We start from the raw sequence: 17266 nt of genomic DNA, 5'->3' as shown, positions 1-17266 counted from the left end.
TGTTATTCGGAAGCAGCATGAAGAGCTGAGAAAAATAGAATAGTTTGTCAAAACTAGTATCTACGTAGGTCCAGGGAAAAAGGCTACTGCCAGGGGTGTTGTGCTTTAGAGGAGCAGCCCTATAAATGGTCCTGGATATCACGATATAGAAAAGCCAGTGACATAACGGGAAATACTGTCACCAGGGATTCAGAGCCTTCAGTTGGCGTGATGCTACTGGAAGGTGGAAAATACCCATTTCCGTGATCAACACTATTAAAGCTTTAGAGGAAATCTATGTAACATTTGCTTTCTACCCTTGATATGAAAGGCAACAAATTTCAAAGAGCCAGAAGTTTTATGAAGTTTGCTACAGCTGGCATAAAATTTTCTTCTTAATGTGGAAAGAATTTAAATATCAGAAGCACATAAAAGAAAAAATAATTGAATTTTCATATCTTTCTGTCAGATTCAATGAATGTAAAGAGTTCTTGAATATGGAATATTATTTCCCTATAATTCTGTCAAAGCTCTATACTTTATTACACTCAAATTCATGATTTCTGATAACTCACAAATTACTAAAATATTTGCCACAAATTACCCATGCTGGTAATTGTCCATGATGATAAGGAAATTTTTCAATATTAGCTATTAATTGTTATTCTTAAATTTGGATACAAATATCTGCACATAATAAGTACAGTATCTATTATTTAGATCAGAAACTAGAATTCCAAGGAGCTTTAATATAATGTTCAAATATCATACACCAACATCAGGTTGATTTAAACAAGTTTGATTTTTAAAAGTTGATATATATTCATTATAATTTATATTTTACCTGCCCATTTTAATGCACATTTTTGAAATATTCAGAGAAAAATTGTTGAAAATAGGTTTGAAACATTTTTTAAGGTCTTGAATTTTTACTGTTAATTGTATTCATTTTTTTCATGAAAACACATTTAAATTTAGTATACTTAGTATTGCATTACAATTTAAAACTTTATATTATATTAACAGATTGCATGATAACTATGATTAGAACAACATATAACTAATTTGTTGATACATGGACAAAAATGGATTTTATGGAATAAATAGAATTTATGTATACCCTTATTTTATTACTAATACCAACATTGATAGTATATCAACAGACCACACAGAAATAGACAATATTAGTTTTATTCAATCATATGATATTTTGCAGATTTTTAGCTTTATAAAATCATAGCTTTCATTTTATTTGTCCATTTTGTTGAAATGGAGGTATATTTTTTCATAATACAAGGAAAAATATTTTAACAGTTTTTTGCTTTCACTTACCTTGGAGGATAGTTGATTTATAATGTTGTGTTAGTTTCAGGTGTACATCAAAGTAATCAGTTATACATATATTGACTCTTTTCTTTTAGATTCTTTAACAGTTTATTAGCTTTACTTGTAATTTTAAATTTCTTAGACATATGGTATGTCAGTCTCTATTTGCAGAAGTCCAACAAATGTTAAAGCATAGCTGAACAATCCTCATATTGTTAGTGGGTCCTAAACAATTTAATGAATATCTGTTGATCTGCAATTCCAAATGGAAAGAAATAGTCCTGACATACAGGGGAGATATTTAAATAAATACAAATAAAAGAGGCTAAATCTAATGACTTCTACCTAGATTCCATGTGGAGTTTTCAAAGACTACATCAGTGTCATTATAAGTATTTCTTGAGTATTTACCATAGCATCAGGGCAGGAGATCAAAACCGCATTCTTTCAACAAGATACCATTAGGATTCAAATTGTAGTTTCTATGGCTACACACTGTTCTCTTTCCACTATGCTCCCTTTTAAGACTCAATTGATTGGTGTCATAAAAGAAATAGTTCACTATAGTATATTTCTCAGTTTCCTCTACTAAAAGTTGTACACTTACTAAAGAAGTAGGTTCAAGATAATACTTTATATATATGAACAACCAACTTTATTTTCTGCAATCCAAATCAGTAACATTAAACCATAATTCTATATTTCCCATTAGAATAAGCAAACTTACTGAAATTAGCAAGCTGGTATAAGTGTTTACAGAATGAATCTTGATGCACAATTTTTTTAAATTTTGATAAATAAGGGAAAGGTGCAGAAATTACTCATGACAGACATTAGGTACGCCAAAATTATATTCTCGCTTTTGCAGAAACCCTGATTTTGTGATTATTTTCAAATGTGAATTTATCAGTATTCACACGAAGTGATTTTTATTCTAAACATCTATAAAGATTATATGAATATTATTAATTTTTTGGCTTTTGGGTCAATAAAAATAATAGCATAATAATAATAATATCATAGGCCTTGAGGTACTTCTGTTTTATAGCATTAACATAAAATGCTGCTGTTTTCTTTTGATGAAATTCTAAATATCAAGGTATATTTCCAGACTATTGGGAAGCAAAGCAATTTTATGCCCTTTACCACTTATCTCTTAGAAAGATTACTTTATCAGTCCTTTAGAGAAGATTTTAACCTTATACTGAATCAGACTTTATTGTTCTTGATGTACTTCTGTTTTTAGAAGACAGAAGTCAATGCTTCATAAAATGTAAAATATAAATAAATACATAGACTACCATAAAACATTGTCTCTATATGAAGTTTAAGTGGGTTCAAAAAGCGTCAATAAAATATATGTTGCAAATTTACTTTTCAGTTCAGTATACAAACTTTTATTTGGTATGCTCTACCAAAGAACAAGTGCTTTTTTTTTAAATTATTTTTTTAAATTTATTTTTATTAGTTGGAAGTTAATTACTTTTTTAGAAAGAATGTTTACAAAAATTGCATTGATTTCCTGAAAATATATACTTCACATGAATAATATTTACAGGTAAGTTTTAAAATGTTTACCTTTTCTGTTACTTTGAACTAAACTTCATTAAAATAATATATCTAAAAGAAATACTTAGGTTTTTAGAATAATATAACTTGAACATAAATATATTTATACTTTTTAGGAACAAATAAAAATCTAATTTACTAAATTAAAATCCTATTTTTAGAAGGTTGTCTAAATATTATGCCAATACAACTATGATAAACATATTGTTTCATATTCCATTCGAATTGCTGAGTCAACCATATCAATTACATAGTGTATTATCACCAAGAAAAAATATTCACAGGGATTAATCGCAATATCCCTGGGGAATATTATGTTTCTCATAATAATGATCACAGAATTAATGTCAAACAGGTTAAAAGACCTATAGTTAAGAAGTAACATTAGGATGATAATAATATTTCAGTTTGGTATTGACATGTACACACTGCTATTTTTAAAATAGATAATCAATAAGGACCTACTATAAAAAATAAGAAAGAAGTTATCAGTAAAACACTGTTAATTAAAAAAATATAGTTTTTCAGAAATAAAAATCCAGAACCCATACTATAATAATTAGATAATGATATTCCTCTATTCAGGGGCCATTAACAACAATATTAAAAAGTGAAAGTCACTCAGTCCTGTCTGACTCTTTGTGACCCCATGGACTCTAGCCTGCCAGGCTCCTCCATCCATGGAATTCTCCAGGAAAGAATACTGGAGTGGAGAGCCATTCCTTTCTCCAGGGGACCTTCCCAACCCAGGGATCGAACTCAGGTCTCCCACATTGCAGGCAGATTCTTTACCATCTGAGCCACCAGGGGAAGCAATATGTGGGCTCTTAGTTCCCTGACCAGGGATCAAACCCAGGCCCCTTTGCATTGAGAACACAGTGTCTTAACTACTGAACTACCAGGGTAGACACTTAGTGAAGTCACTTAGTCGTGTCTGACTCTCTGTGACCCCATGGACTGTAACCTATAAGGCTCTTCCTACCATGGGATTTTCCAAGCAAGAAATCTGGAGTGGGTTGCCATGTCCTTCTAATTGGTATAAAAATGACAGAATTCAAGTCCTGAATCCATCCCTTAAAAGTCATCCTTCACAAACCCTGCACACAACACTGCTTATAGCATGACTTCTTCATCATCAAAATGGAGAAGCACATATCACATGATGTTGTTTCAATAATTAAAAAGGATAGGGAATAATTGTGATGACACTTTTCACACATTTATATATTAATCCTTAGCAAAGTCACTTAATGCAATGTCAGATTTACTATCCTTAAAATCAGAAAGTATAACTAATTTTACCAAAATGTTATAAATTTTTGCTTCATTCATTTCAAATAGAGTTCCATTCTATGACATGCTTGTCAAATAATTTAATTTTTATATCAAAATTGGCATGCTGTAGTCATTTAATGAATATCCGATTCTTTGTCTGTGAGTTATTTTCTATGTAGTAATTATTTATCTTTAAATAGTCGATTGTTAACATCAATATTTACAGTGATAGTCAAAGGTACAGAGAATAGGGGAGACTTATTTAAGTCAGGCAAGACCTTATGTCTCCTAGACTTCCCCATCTCTTTTACCAAAGTACTTTATTCTTTTTTTTTATGGTGAAGTTATCACTCTCTTTAAGGAGATTTTAAAGACATCACTCTGAAATTTTAAGAATTATCAACTAATGTCATACTTTTGAATTAACAGTTTTCTGATCCCTGAGAAAAGTATCTCAAAAAAATGACCTTGAATGGGAAATGCCTGAGTTGATACAATAGAGAGTGTAGATTTATCTCTAAGGTGTGTAATTGGAAATCTGAAGTCCAGAGAAAGGAAAAATGTTCATAGAAGGATTAAGGCAGTCCTCACCATTAGGATAAAGTCAACTCTGCTGCTGTATTGTTTAAAATATATTTGAAATGATAAGGTAATCTGTGCACTGTCCCCAACTGTTGTGCTATTAATGTCAAGTAGTTATCATCTGGCCAGTTCATACTAAAGACCAAACACAAGAGTAAATCTCTAAAGCAATAAGAAGAATGAATTTGTATGTTTCAAACGTCTAAATATTCACCATCCTGTACAAAGTTTCTAAATTTCTAGAGTGTTTAATTAGCATATAAATCCACGCTAGCCATTGAATATATATTGATAAAATAAATATAGGACTAATTATAGGTTGAACATTAAGTAATCTCACTTGTAACATCCTGTCAGTAACAACAGTGTGAGAAGCTTGGTGAAACTCTCTGCCAGAGAAACTTTTAATGCACTGTTCAAAATTAGCAGAGACAATTTTTCAATGCTTTCTGGAGATTGTACAAAGGGCTTAAAATAAATTGAGAAGCAGTTACTGCACAAGGTCTACAGAGATTTTTAACAACATTGGAAGGCCATGGACTTCATTTTCCTGTGAAGAACACTTCCAAACGTCTTGGCAACAGCATGTTTTTTATTGACTTACCCAGCTCTATGGTGCAAGAGAGCTCTTCAGGGTAGATTTGGCATCCACTGAACATCATTTCCATCTCCCAAGCTCTGTAGTCTGGAAGACCTATTTTAAGGAAGATGAGGTGTAAAAGCTGAGTAGCAGCCTAAGTTCTACCTTCTTCCCACGTGTATACACACAGCTCCTTCTCCATAGGGATCTGGGTGGGGGAGACCACAGGGAAGAACAAATCCTCCATCCCTCCCACCCCTAGTTCCTGCTCATGGAACAGAGGTCTTGCCCAGTCCAGGGAGAGTCAGAGCAAGCCTTAAAAATTGGCAGTCCCCTGACCCTGCCTGAAGGGCCTAAATATATCTGCATTATACTGTGGCACAATGAATGTTTTAGGGATGTGCTTACAGCAGTAAAGCAATTAACTAGGGAGCAGTGGAGACTAACAGTGGTATTAGTGTGATATGATAGAGGCATACCCATCAGAAGCTTAACAGGAAGATTTGGGAAAGATCCAGTCAAAGAGGCCTGTGCTAAAACCACCATCCATCCTATTTGGTTCAGAAGACTATGTTCATACTAAAGATGCTGTCCTCTCAGATGTAACCCTGTGATCTTTAGCTGGATGTGGAGCAAACCCATAAACTCCTTTAAATATGAAAGCAGTCTCCCAGCCACACACACATTCAATGGTAAATGGTGAAAATCTTTCTGACTGGGGGACTTATTTTCAACTTCTTGTATGTCAGAATCTTCTAAACTCTGCTGACACAGTGGCAACTGTTAGGGAGCTAGGCTTTAAAATGAAACATAAAAAAATAAAAAAGTCAAACCAGGGACATGAGAATGTGTGCAATATTTATAAATAGATTTAACTGATACAGTAATCAAGACAATGTGTTATTGATGAAAGAATAGACAAATAAGTCAGTGGAATGAATAGAGAGCCCCAAAACAGAACCATATGAATTTTGTCAATTAATCTTTGGCAAAAGAGCAAAGGCACTAACATGATAATCTTTACAATGATTGGTTCTGGAATAGTTGGGTATTCACACACACAAAATAAATATAGACATAGAAGTTATACTCATCACAAAAGTTAACTCAAAATGAATCACAGACCTAAATGTAAAAGTGCAGAACTTTAAAACTCATAATAAACAGCACAAGAAAGAATCATTGACAAATTGTATGTTAGTTTATTTCTGAGCCCTTGATTTTTTTTCCTTGGTCTGTGTATCTTTTTATTGTAATGCTATACTATTTTTATTACTATAGTTTTGTAAAACAGTTTGAAATCAGGAAGTATGATGTCTCCAATTCTGTTCTTCCTTCCAGAGATTGCTTTGGTTATTGGAGTCTGTCGTGGTTCTGATGAATTTTAAAATTGTTTTTCTATGTTTGTAAAAATGGCATTGGAATTTGGTAGAAAATAAATTGAATCCATAGGTCATGTTGAATATCATGGGTATTTTGACAAGATTACTTCTTCCAATCCATGAATACGGGATATATATTCATTTATTTGCTTCTTCTACAATTACGTTTAAAGGTTTTATATATATATATATTTTTTTTTAGTTTATAGATCTTTCACCTCCTTGGTCAAATTTATTCCTAAGTATTTTATTGTTCTTGGTGTTATGGTAAATGAGATAGTTTTCTTACTTTCTCTTTTGGATGATTTTTTAGTTTTATAGAAATGTAATTAATTTTTTGTGTTGTTTTTGTATCCTACAATTTTCCTGAACTTGTTAGCTCTAACAGTTTTTTGATGGGGTTTTTAGAGTTTTCTATATATGTGATCATGTCATCTACAAACAGACAATTTTACTTCAAAAAATACTTTACAAAGTACTGTAAATTTGCTAAGATAGTAGATTTCAGATACCTATGAAGATTCTATTCACTACAATTTTTTTAAGACAAAGTAAAGATGGTTCTATATGTTCCACACTCATGACTAGGAAGAAATGTGGATATGTTAAAATAATATTAATTCCACCTACAATAACACTTTACCTTCTATAGCTTGTGGAGATAAAAATAAAGCAAACCCATTGTATCTTTAGAGTAAAATATTGCACTTATTTACAGAATTTTCAAAGTACAAAATTCAGATTTTCCATTCAAATAGTAACACGCTTGTGTGATAGGCAGACTTCTCTCCCATGACTTTTGGCACCTGTTCTTATGCCTGTACGAGGTTAACTTCCATGGCAAGAGACACTGCAGATTTAATTAACATTATTAATCACCCACCTTTATTAAGGAACCTATCCTGGATTGTCAGGGACACAGTGCAAGCTCAGAAGCTCTTAAAGGCAAAAGATTTACAGCAGTGTACTTGATTGCTTTGCCTGGCTTGAAGCTGGAGATGGTGGTATAAGAAGGAACATAGGTAGCCTTTAGGAAAAGAGAACATTCCTGGTCAACAAACAGCATAGAAAAAGGAATGTTAGTCCAATGGCTACTGAAGTAGAGATGAATTAATTTGGAAGTGGATTCTTCCTTTGAGATTCCAATAAGAGTTCAGTCCACTTTAAACTTTGGCCTGATAAGACCCTAATAAATAATCTAACCATGACATGTTGGATTTCTAACTTATATACCTATGAGATATTAAATGGCTGATGCTTTAAGCTGCTAAATTTGAGGTACTTTGTTAACCAGCAATAGAAAATTAATATGCTTGGGTTCCTGAGATTTAAATTTCAGACAGAATTTATATAAAGGTCAGCTATGCATAAATAATTACATTACTCATCATCTAACTTAAAATTAATCAGAGAAAGGGTTCGTTCATAACACTACATCTGCTCTTTTTCTTTATTATCTTTGAAAACAAAACTGATATCCCGTTTAATATCATGGCAATAATTAATATTCCTTCTGGATACTAAGTAAAATGTATTTTTATTACATGTGGGCTTATTTTAAATAGTTGATATGATTTCTAAAAAGAAATTTCCACTCAAATCTAACCCATATCTAAAATAGTTTTTAAATGAATGAGTTAGACAAAGAGAATTGATATATCTAATCACCACCCAGGTAAGAAAAGAGAATGTGACATTCAACCTGCAATGGCTACTACCTTTGGGGTATGCACTTTATATCCCCTTTCCTTTGAGTGCAGACAGGATATGGGACTTGTTTCTAAGGAACGGACTGTGGAAAAACTGATGGAATGTCACTTCCATGATTATGTCATGTCTTGCTAGCAAATTTGTTCCATAGCATTTTATGAAACAAACTACCATGAATCTTACCACAGTAAGGAAACTAGTCATCCAGCAATATAAGTGAGCTGGAATCAGACCTTTTCCCAAGCTACTCAAAATGACAGCCAGATCCTTTGATTGCAGCTTGTAGAGAATCCAGCTAAACTGTGCCAGATCCCTGACCCACAGAACATGCAATCTAATAAATGTGTGTTGTTTTAAGCTTCTAAGCTTGTGGTAATTTCTTACACAGCCATAAAAAATAATAAAGAGTCCATTAACAATATCCCGGAAAGCACAATTTTTCCCATTTTAATTACTATTTACTGCTTTACCCCTCAAATATAACCATTACCCTGAATTCTAAAACTCAGTATTTTCTATTTATAAATTTCACTCGAGTAAAATAACATAATCAACATTCTTTGAGTCTGGTTTCTTTTGATTAATATTATGTTTCTACAATTCAATGATAGTATAGTATGTCAGTATAGTTCATGTGTTCCCTTTGTAATATGATTTTTATACATATATACTACAAATGTTAATTTTGCAGTTGGTGCTTATTTGAGTTGCTTTTTTTTTTTGCTTTTATGTAAAATGATATTCTTTTTTTTTTGCAATTTTTCATATACATACACATGTTAAAAATAGAATTAAGCATCCTGCTTTTATATGTCTACCAGCGATACATTTATACCTCTAATTGACAAAGCACTGGATTATAATTGTTAATCTCTGTCCTACAACACATTGTGACATTCTCCTGTCTGGATGCATATTTTCTACAATGCTACTACTACTGCTTAGCAAGATAAGTGGCATTTACCATCATTATATGCCAGAAATGAAAAATAGGGCTAGTCTTTCAAAGGTGAGCTAAACATTGAAGAAATATTTGAACTTACATATAATATAAAGCATTCAAATTTGTACATATATCCTATTTATTGTGATTAAAATAGAATAAATAATTGAATCAAATCTGTAGAGATTCATAATCTGATGGCAAAATAAACAGGCAATTAATAATATGCATTGACTTTTATCCTTTGAGAGAGCATTTATTCTGCTCTCTCTAGCACTAAACATTGTCACAGAACCCATAGTTTCAACATTCCTAGAAGTTGGTATTTTTTGAGATGCAAGGATTGTTGGCTGATCCTTCAAGTTCAGAAAATTAAAATTCTGTATTTGACCAGACATGGAGAGAGGAAACAAAGTATGGAGAATAGGACTTATCTTGGTTCTTCAGCCAAACACCTGGGTTTCTAATTAGTCAGGCATTATATCTACTGAAAGTACCTAAGGAAATCAAAACATTTGAAGAGACACCAAGAGGCGACTAATGACTCAAAAGTAAGTGAAGTTAATATAAACCATAAGAGCAAAAAGTACAGATATCAAAAGATAGGTCCCAATAAAGGAGAAAGGATAATTAGTTAAGAAAGATACATTTATTTGAAATATAATTAACTTATATAAATGTAAAAATGTAATTAAGATAGATTTAATCAGAAGACTATAAATATGCTGCCTATTAGACTGATTAAAGTATTGTCATCATAAATATTAACACATACTTAAAAGTACACAGTTTGATAATTATAAAAATTTCTAGTTTTTTTTTTTTAAATTTTCCTAAGGACACTCTTTATTAGTATTACTTGACTAAAATGTTGGTACATGAAGAATGTAGTTTTTGTCACTGTATCACTGTTTGACATTTGGCATATAGCAAATGTACACACTTGACATGTGTAATTTGATATTATTGACATGTGTATTAAACCTATGAAATTATCTCCAAAATCAAAACAACGCACATATATATTTTGACATTAATTTTTAACATAACTATTTAACACATATATGTTATTTCATCTTTTATTTCCCTTAGAGGAAAATGTCACTTTCCCAAATATATAAGAATCAAATGACAAATCATGACAAAGTCATGCAGTGTAACAGCAAACCACTGTCCTCTATAAGAAACAGCATTAATACAAATGTAGTCTGTGCTTTTTTGTGTGAACATGTTTTATAAAATGTATATAATATACTAATTTTAAATACCAGTACTTAATACTACCCATGGAGTGGAACAAACAAGTGTAGCCTTCATGTTTGATCATCTTTCATTAATTGGTGTATGTAACCAGAGGTTTTACTTTGAACCTCACTTCCTGCACAGAAAGTGAAGGAAGTAGAAACAGGTTTTTGCATGAGAGTAACCTTTCACATCTTTAGCAAAAACGTTTATTAAATTATATCTATGAACTATATATGGCCTTGTGTCTGGATTAAGGACACTCATGCAGTCCTGTAAGAGCAGTGGCAAAGGCGTTAGAGAGAACTCAGTTTCCCAAATGCTTCCCTCTCTGCCTTTGCTGATGCCATTGGTTTCACCTTGAAGAACTTTCAGACCTTGCATCTCCTAAGATTCTAACTATCCTTCAAAATATCATAAATATATCATCTTACATGAATTATTTTTTGATTCACTAAAAAAACAGTGCTTTCTCTCTTTAAAGTTTAATATTTTGATAGGAAGAGCAAAGTATTCTTGATGTTAACCCTTAATCTATACACTCTTTGAGGACTTTGCTAAATTCTATACACTATTTGAGACCTTTGCTAAAATCTGAATATAGAAACTCAGTCCCTGCTCCCCTTGAAATTATGTCTTAGTGAGGATCGTAACAGATAACTTTACCAATGATCTCTTAATAGCATGATCAGTGATATCATAATGATAATGTTGGATGCTACAGGGATGAAATGTATGGACACTTAACCTGGATAATCCAGATTGGTTTCCAGGAAGAAGCTATAACTAAGCTAAGAAATGAATGAAAAAAAGTTAGGCAGGTCAAATATATGGAAAGTGAAGTTTATGGAAATGGAACACAGTCTTCACAGACTCAGAATAGATAGCAGAGGATGCCACATTGGTAAAGGGAAAGTTGAGTGTGACTGAAATGGATTATGTGATAGTTTATTAAAACAATTGATGAGAGAGATCCTCGGGGTCTTACGCAGGCCTGTAAATGAGCTTAGAATTTAAATATAATTTATATATCTAATTGGTAATTGGAGAAGGGCATGGCAACTCACTCCAGTATTTTTGCCTGGAGAATCCCCATGGACAGAGGAGCCTGGCAGGCTACAGTTCATAGGGTCGCAAAGAGTCGGACATGACTGAAGCAGCTTGGCACACACGCATTAGTGATTATATGTTTCATAAATTTCTAACAGAATTCTTACATAACAAGGATCTCTTTTCCTATATTTTTATTGGTTCAGAGATTTGGAGTGGAAAATAAGTGGCAGTTCTGAAATCCTATTTAATAACTTTTATGTGCCAAGCACACTACCCACATTGTCTAATTTCATTCTCAACCAGAATTATAGAAATTTGTTATCTAAAGGGAAAGCAGGCTTAGAAAGTTTGGATAATGTATCTCCTGTTGCTCAAGAAATCCCAGAGCTTAGATTCCAAGGCTCTCTGACTTCAAAACTTAAGATGTCTCCACTCATAAACCATATTTTTTTCAAGTGTTAAATAAACTCTTTACTTATCTCTCAATTGCCTATCCACTTCTCTATTACAGTTTTCTTTTCCACTATTTTGGGGACCATGCATTCATGCACAATTGAATTTTTATAACTTGCCAAAACCCTTCCAACAGATTGATCATTGTGAGAAAAAGTTTTCAGGATAAGAGGTAATCGTATGTTCCAAAATAATAATGTAATCCAAAGTATTTCATATTAGTCTAGCACATGTTTCCTGCTATTGTTATATCTAATTTAACTATTTTTTTACACAGGCTGATTTGTTATGAGTCTGAGTGTTTTAGAAAAAAGAAATCAGGCTCTAGAAGTGAACAGTGTGTATTAAAGTAGGGACTTAACTTTCTTGGAATTTTGATATTGACAAAGCGCCATTTAACCTATCTGTGGTTCCCTTTTCTATTACTGGGCTTCCCTTGTGGCTCAGCTGGTAAAGAATTCACCTGCAATGTGGAAGACCTGGGTTCAATCCCTGGGTTGGGAAGATCTCCTGGAGAAGGGAAAGGCTACCCACTCCAGTATTCTGGCCTGGAGAATTCTACGCACTGTACAGTCCATGGGATAGCAAAGAGTTGGACACGACTGAGCGACTTTCACTTTCTATTATTACCCATAGTGATGATATTAAAGATTTTAGAGGGATGAGTTGACGTTCATGATAGCTTTATTTCTAGGTAGAATGAAATTTCCTAGTGCTGTTGATCAAGTATTCGTTCATCAACATTAAACTGCTATTATGTGGGTTATATGGATACTTTATGAGTTAATACACTCATATTCTACTCAAGAATTATCAATATAATAAATCTTTTTCTGTCTTAAATGATTGTGGTATTTGCTAACAGGTAAACGTGTTACTTAAAATCTTCAGTACACTGAGCTGCAATACAAGAAGGACCACTTATGTGGATATGTTTCACTCCTAAACACTCATGACCTCACTAGGCCTCTCTTATTTCAGGTTGTTACTTCTTCTATTAGAAATCATAAAATTTATACTGTATGAAATAAAATTTATTAATTAAATCATTTCAGTTCTAAACATGTTGCTATAAAAGATCATTTAATGAAAACAGGAAAGGGAAAGATATTCAAAATTAGATCAATAGTGACAAACGGAAACAATTCCAGGAGTGACTTAACATTCCTCTCTTAGGATGTAAGTAGTTAGAGACATATCCTTTTCTTCGCAATTGTTCCATTTAAGATAATCTTACACAAGTTGAATTTTATCTGAAGCAAAAACAAATAAAAAGGCCTCTAAACATGTGTTTTTGTGTGTGTGTAATAAACAAGCTGTGCTTCCAACTTGATATCTCCCACTTACTCCAAGTAAAAGCCATAAGCCTAATTTCCATAGACTTCAATCCTAGTTAAGCTATTTTCTTTTTAAAAATGAGGTTCTAACAGGCACTTTTCTCAAGCAATCTGGTTTCATCCATATGTAAACTTTTATGGCACACAATTCTGTTAATTATGTATTTTTTTCCAAACCACTTCAGTTTACTTGGCTGCTATTTTCCATAAACAATTGCAGTGGATACTGCCTCCAGTCATCAGACTTACCAGAACAAAATTTGTGTTAAGAGGACTCTGTCTGGCTTGGCTTACAATATCAGACATCTGTATTCTTATGCTTCAATGATATTGTCAGTGCTTGACTTTTTGAAGCATTTAGGATTTATATGTCTACAAAAACAACAGACCTCTGAAAGCAATATTTTCCTTAACTTATGGGTGCTGCTCATGTCCAACTTTATTTTCACCTGTAAGATTCTCCCCCCCCCCGCCAAAAAAAAGATTCTCCCACCCACTATACAACTTTTTATCTATATTAAATATATACATATATTTATAAATATATTTGTATGTTTTGCCTATATGTATATTATTTCTAAGAGTAGTTTTGGGTTCACAGAAAAATTGAAAGGAAGATACTGATATTTTTGGTATACTCTCCGCCACCCACCACCCACCGCCCCCTGCCCCCGGCCCCTGCCCAAGCCTAGGTTCCCTCATTATCAGCATCATTCATCCAAGTGACTCATTTGTTACAGTTGATGAACCTACATTGACACATCATAACCACTCAAAATTCTTGGTTCACGTTAGAGTTCACTCTTGATGTTGTATGCTCTATGGTTTTGGACAAATGTACCCTGACAAGTATCCATCCTTATGGTAACATACAGAGTATTTTCATTGCTTTAAAAATTTTGTAAATTGTTCACTTATCTAAAACATTCTATATTCTTAACAAAACAATTTGCTTAAAGTCAATTTTTAAATTCACAGAATATGACATTTTGGGGTTTTTATTTATTAACTTCTAATTCATCTATGAGCCCTAATCTACTAGTTTGTCAGAATAATCATTGTCAGCATCATCTGTTTTCTTTCAGCTTCTGTAAGGTTTCTTAAGAGTCCTGGAGCACTGTGAGTCCTGAAAAGGTAAGAGAGCTTCAATTATCTTTCTATCATAGTGGTTATTGAAAATGCCATTGTTAAAGACTATACAATCCCTCAATTATCTGGGTCATTCAATTTTTTGTCATTAGTAGCCTGTATGAAGTTTTATAAGACAAGAAAGCTCTATGCCTAGAATTCATCCTTCCCCATCCACCCAGGAGTCACAGCATCAGCAGTCTTATCCATCCCTTTCTGGTGCCCTCAAAAGGTGTTTTGAGGCCTCTGGTACCTCTCAAAGGCCTTTTCCCTTTCTCCCTGGACACCCAATGTGATCGCTTCTCAAGAAACACCCTTGGACTTTATATAATCTTTATGGTGCCACAACTTTCCTAAGACAGAAGAAAGTCTGGTTATCCACTTAAAACAGAAGGGAGACAATCTATTGAAAAATCAATAAATCTATTGGCTTATATTTCAATAAAGTGTACCACCACTACAATTCAACTTACTGTACTGCAACCAACGAGGCAACCATATATTATTCTGTAGAAATGTTATTAATGCCAGCATCTATAGTTATGACAAAAGATATTTTGCTGTTCATTTCTATATTGTTGTTTCAAGTATATTCATTTCAGATCACTCACTTAAAATTAATGATCCACAAATAGGAAAAACAAAATAAGCTGCCTGTTTGTGGTGAGCAATTGTTTTGATTTTCTTACACAGATTGGTATTGATTTTTCCTTCAGATATATATTAAATTAGTATGTGATGTCTCTTGCATAATTGGAATGATGTAACTTATTCATTCAACCATTTATTTCGCTTTCTATAGACGAATAGGTGGATATAGCAAAAATAAAAAGCAAACATAGGCATCCTACTAGGTGCTGGGGTACAAAGGTCCTCTTAGAGCTTATATTTTTAGTGACCACTAGTTAAAAGGATCTCTTTTGTTTACATCAATCTGTGAAAATATTTCAAGGTAAATTGTTTATGTGAGGTATTAGTAAATGTTATATATAAACACAAATGTTATGTAGAGTACAAATTTATTCATTTCATGGACAAATACGACAGGAATGTACATTAAACTCTGACATAGGTCTTTTTTTTTGGCAGGACTTCTCTATTATGCTAATATGAATGATGAATCCCTTGCAGAGAATATAGTCTATGTAGCATTTCCAAACTTACTGGCTACAGAATAGTCCCATTACAGAACATTTCAAAGGATTTTGATTTTGTGGAATACTCTTTATAAAATGTTTCAATATTATTATTTCTTAGAAAGTGCCAGGGCCTACATCAGAGTTCCAATTCCATCCTTAAACAGCCTTGCCGTGTTAACCTAAAGGTCCCCTGAAATTCTCCTGTACCCCTTTTGAAAATGGAACACTGCCAAGACTGCTATTCTGTAACATGGGGCTAAGATACAATGTTAATGCTGAGTACAAATGCCTTTCACAATGTTTGATATTTTTACAATCTGAAACTTCTGAACTTTAAAATTGTGTGCACTTCTTAAAAATTATTTCTTGTCCTATATCTATGAACTTTTTAGTATACTGATATTTGATTGGCTTTCATTTTTAATAATCCCTCAGTAACCTAGATTTTATAAGCAAAGCTTCATGAAATATCCCTGAAAAAAATATCTTTGAAACTGAGGAGATGGATAGATTTAACATATTGATAGAAAAATAGTAATATATGGATAAGCCTTAGTTTTCATCTTTGAATCTACAATGTCTTTTCCATTCAATATAATTGAATCTTGCTCTTTAGTTCAATTTACAATTTTAAAATCTCTGAATTTTCCCTTTCCCCAGACAGGAGACCATAGGACATTGTTCTGGGTTCTCATCATGATTTAAAAGGAAATTTTCACAGTGTCCAGAGGCTTTGATTTCCTGCAAATGAAGTAGGAGGATGTCCTCAAATTCTTTGCATCAGGAACCCCCTTAGGTGGCATTAAGCCTAGACTTCCAAATGGAGCCGTCATCTATAATAGAAGGGAAAAGTGATGGCATTACCTCTAAATCTGGAGAGCACCTGGGAGAAGCTTCTGCTGCCCACTCCTGCGGTTTTGCCACTGAAAACCTGGCTGACGTCAGCAGCATCACCTCCAGGAGGACCAGCCAGCGAGCTGTGCTGAAGCCTGCCGCGGCTACGGGCACCACTGCGATGCTGGCCACCTCGCTCCTGGAACCCTCCTCACCTCAGCCAGGCAGCCGGCTCTCCAGGAGCCGCGACTCACAGGGTTCCCGACCCCAGGGCTGTCCCCCGGCTCGAGAGGCATGTTCTGTGAGCCTGCCCGCTGTGACCCACACTAGTCTCTGCGCGGTGTGGACACCGCCATTCTTACAACAGCTGTGGGTCTGACGTGATGGACGCTGACCCGGGGAGTTCTGGGCATGCGTGGTTCCCTCTCCCGTGAGCACCCACGGGAGTCCCATGTGCATCCCAAGGGTGTCCCACGCACTTTCTACTTTAGCCAAGATCCTCAGCAGGTGCTGCAGGAGGGGCAGGCCGCAGCTGAGACGGCCGTGACCAGGGAGAAATTCAGAGTGGAAGAACTGCCCCAGTTGCTGAACTGACTGCGGCTCAACCTCCCGGAGGCGGTGCCCTCCGCGCTCGCCCAGCAGCGCCCACTGAGGGCGGCAGCGCACGGATGCCCGTGAGAAGGCCACTGAAGACGGGCTGCAGCTCCCACTGCCCAGGCCACACAATGGGAGAC

This window comes from Cervus canadensis, chromosome 13 (genome assembly GCF_019320065.1).
Source record: "Cervus canadensis isolate Bull #8, Minnesota chromosome 13, ASM1932006v1, whole genome shotgun sequence".
Classification (NCBI taxonomy): domain Eukaryota; kingdom Metazoa; phylum Chordata; class Mammalia; order Artiodactyla; family Cervidae; genus Cervus; species Cervus canadensis.
Note: the sequence above shows the minus strand (reverse complement) of the source record.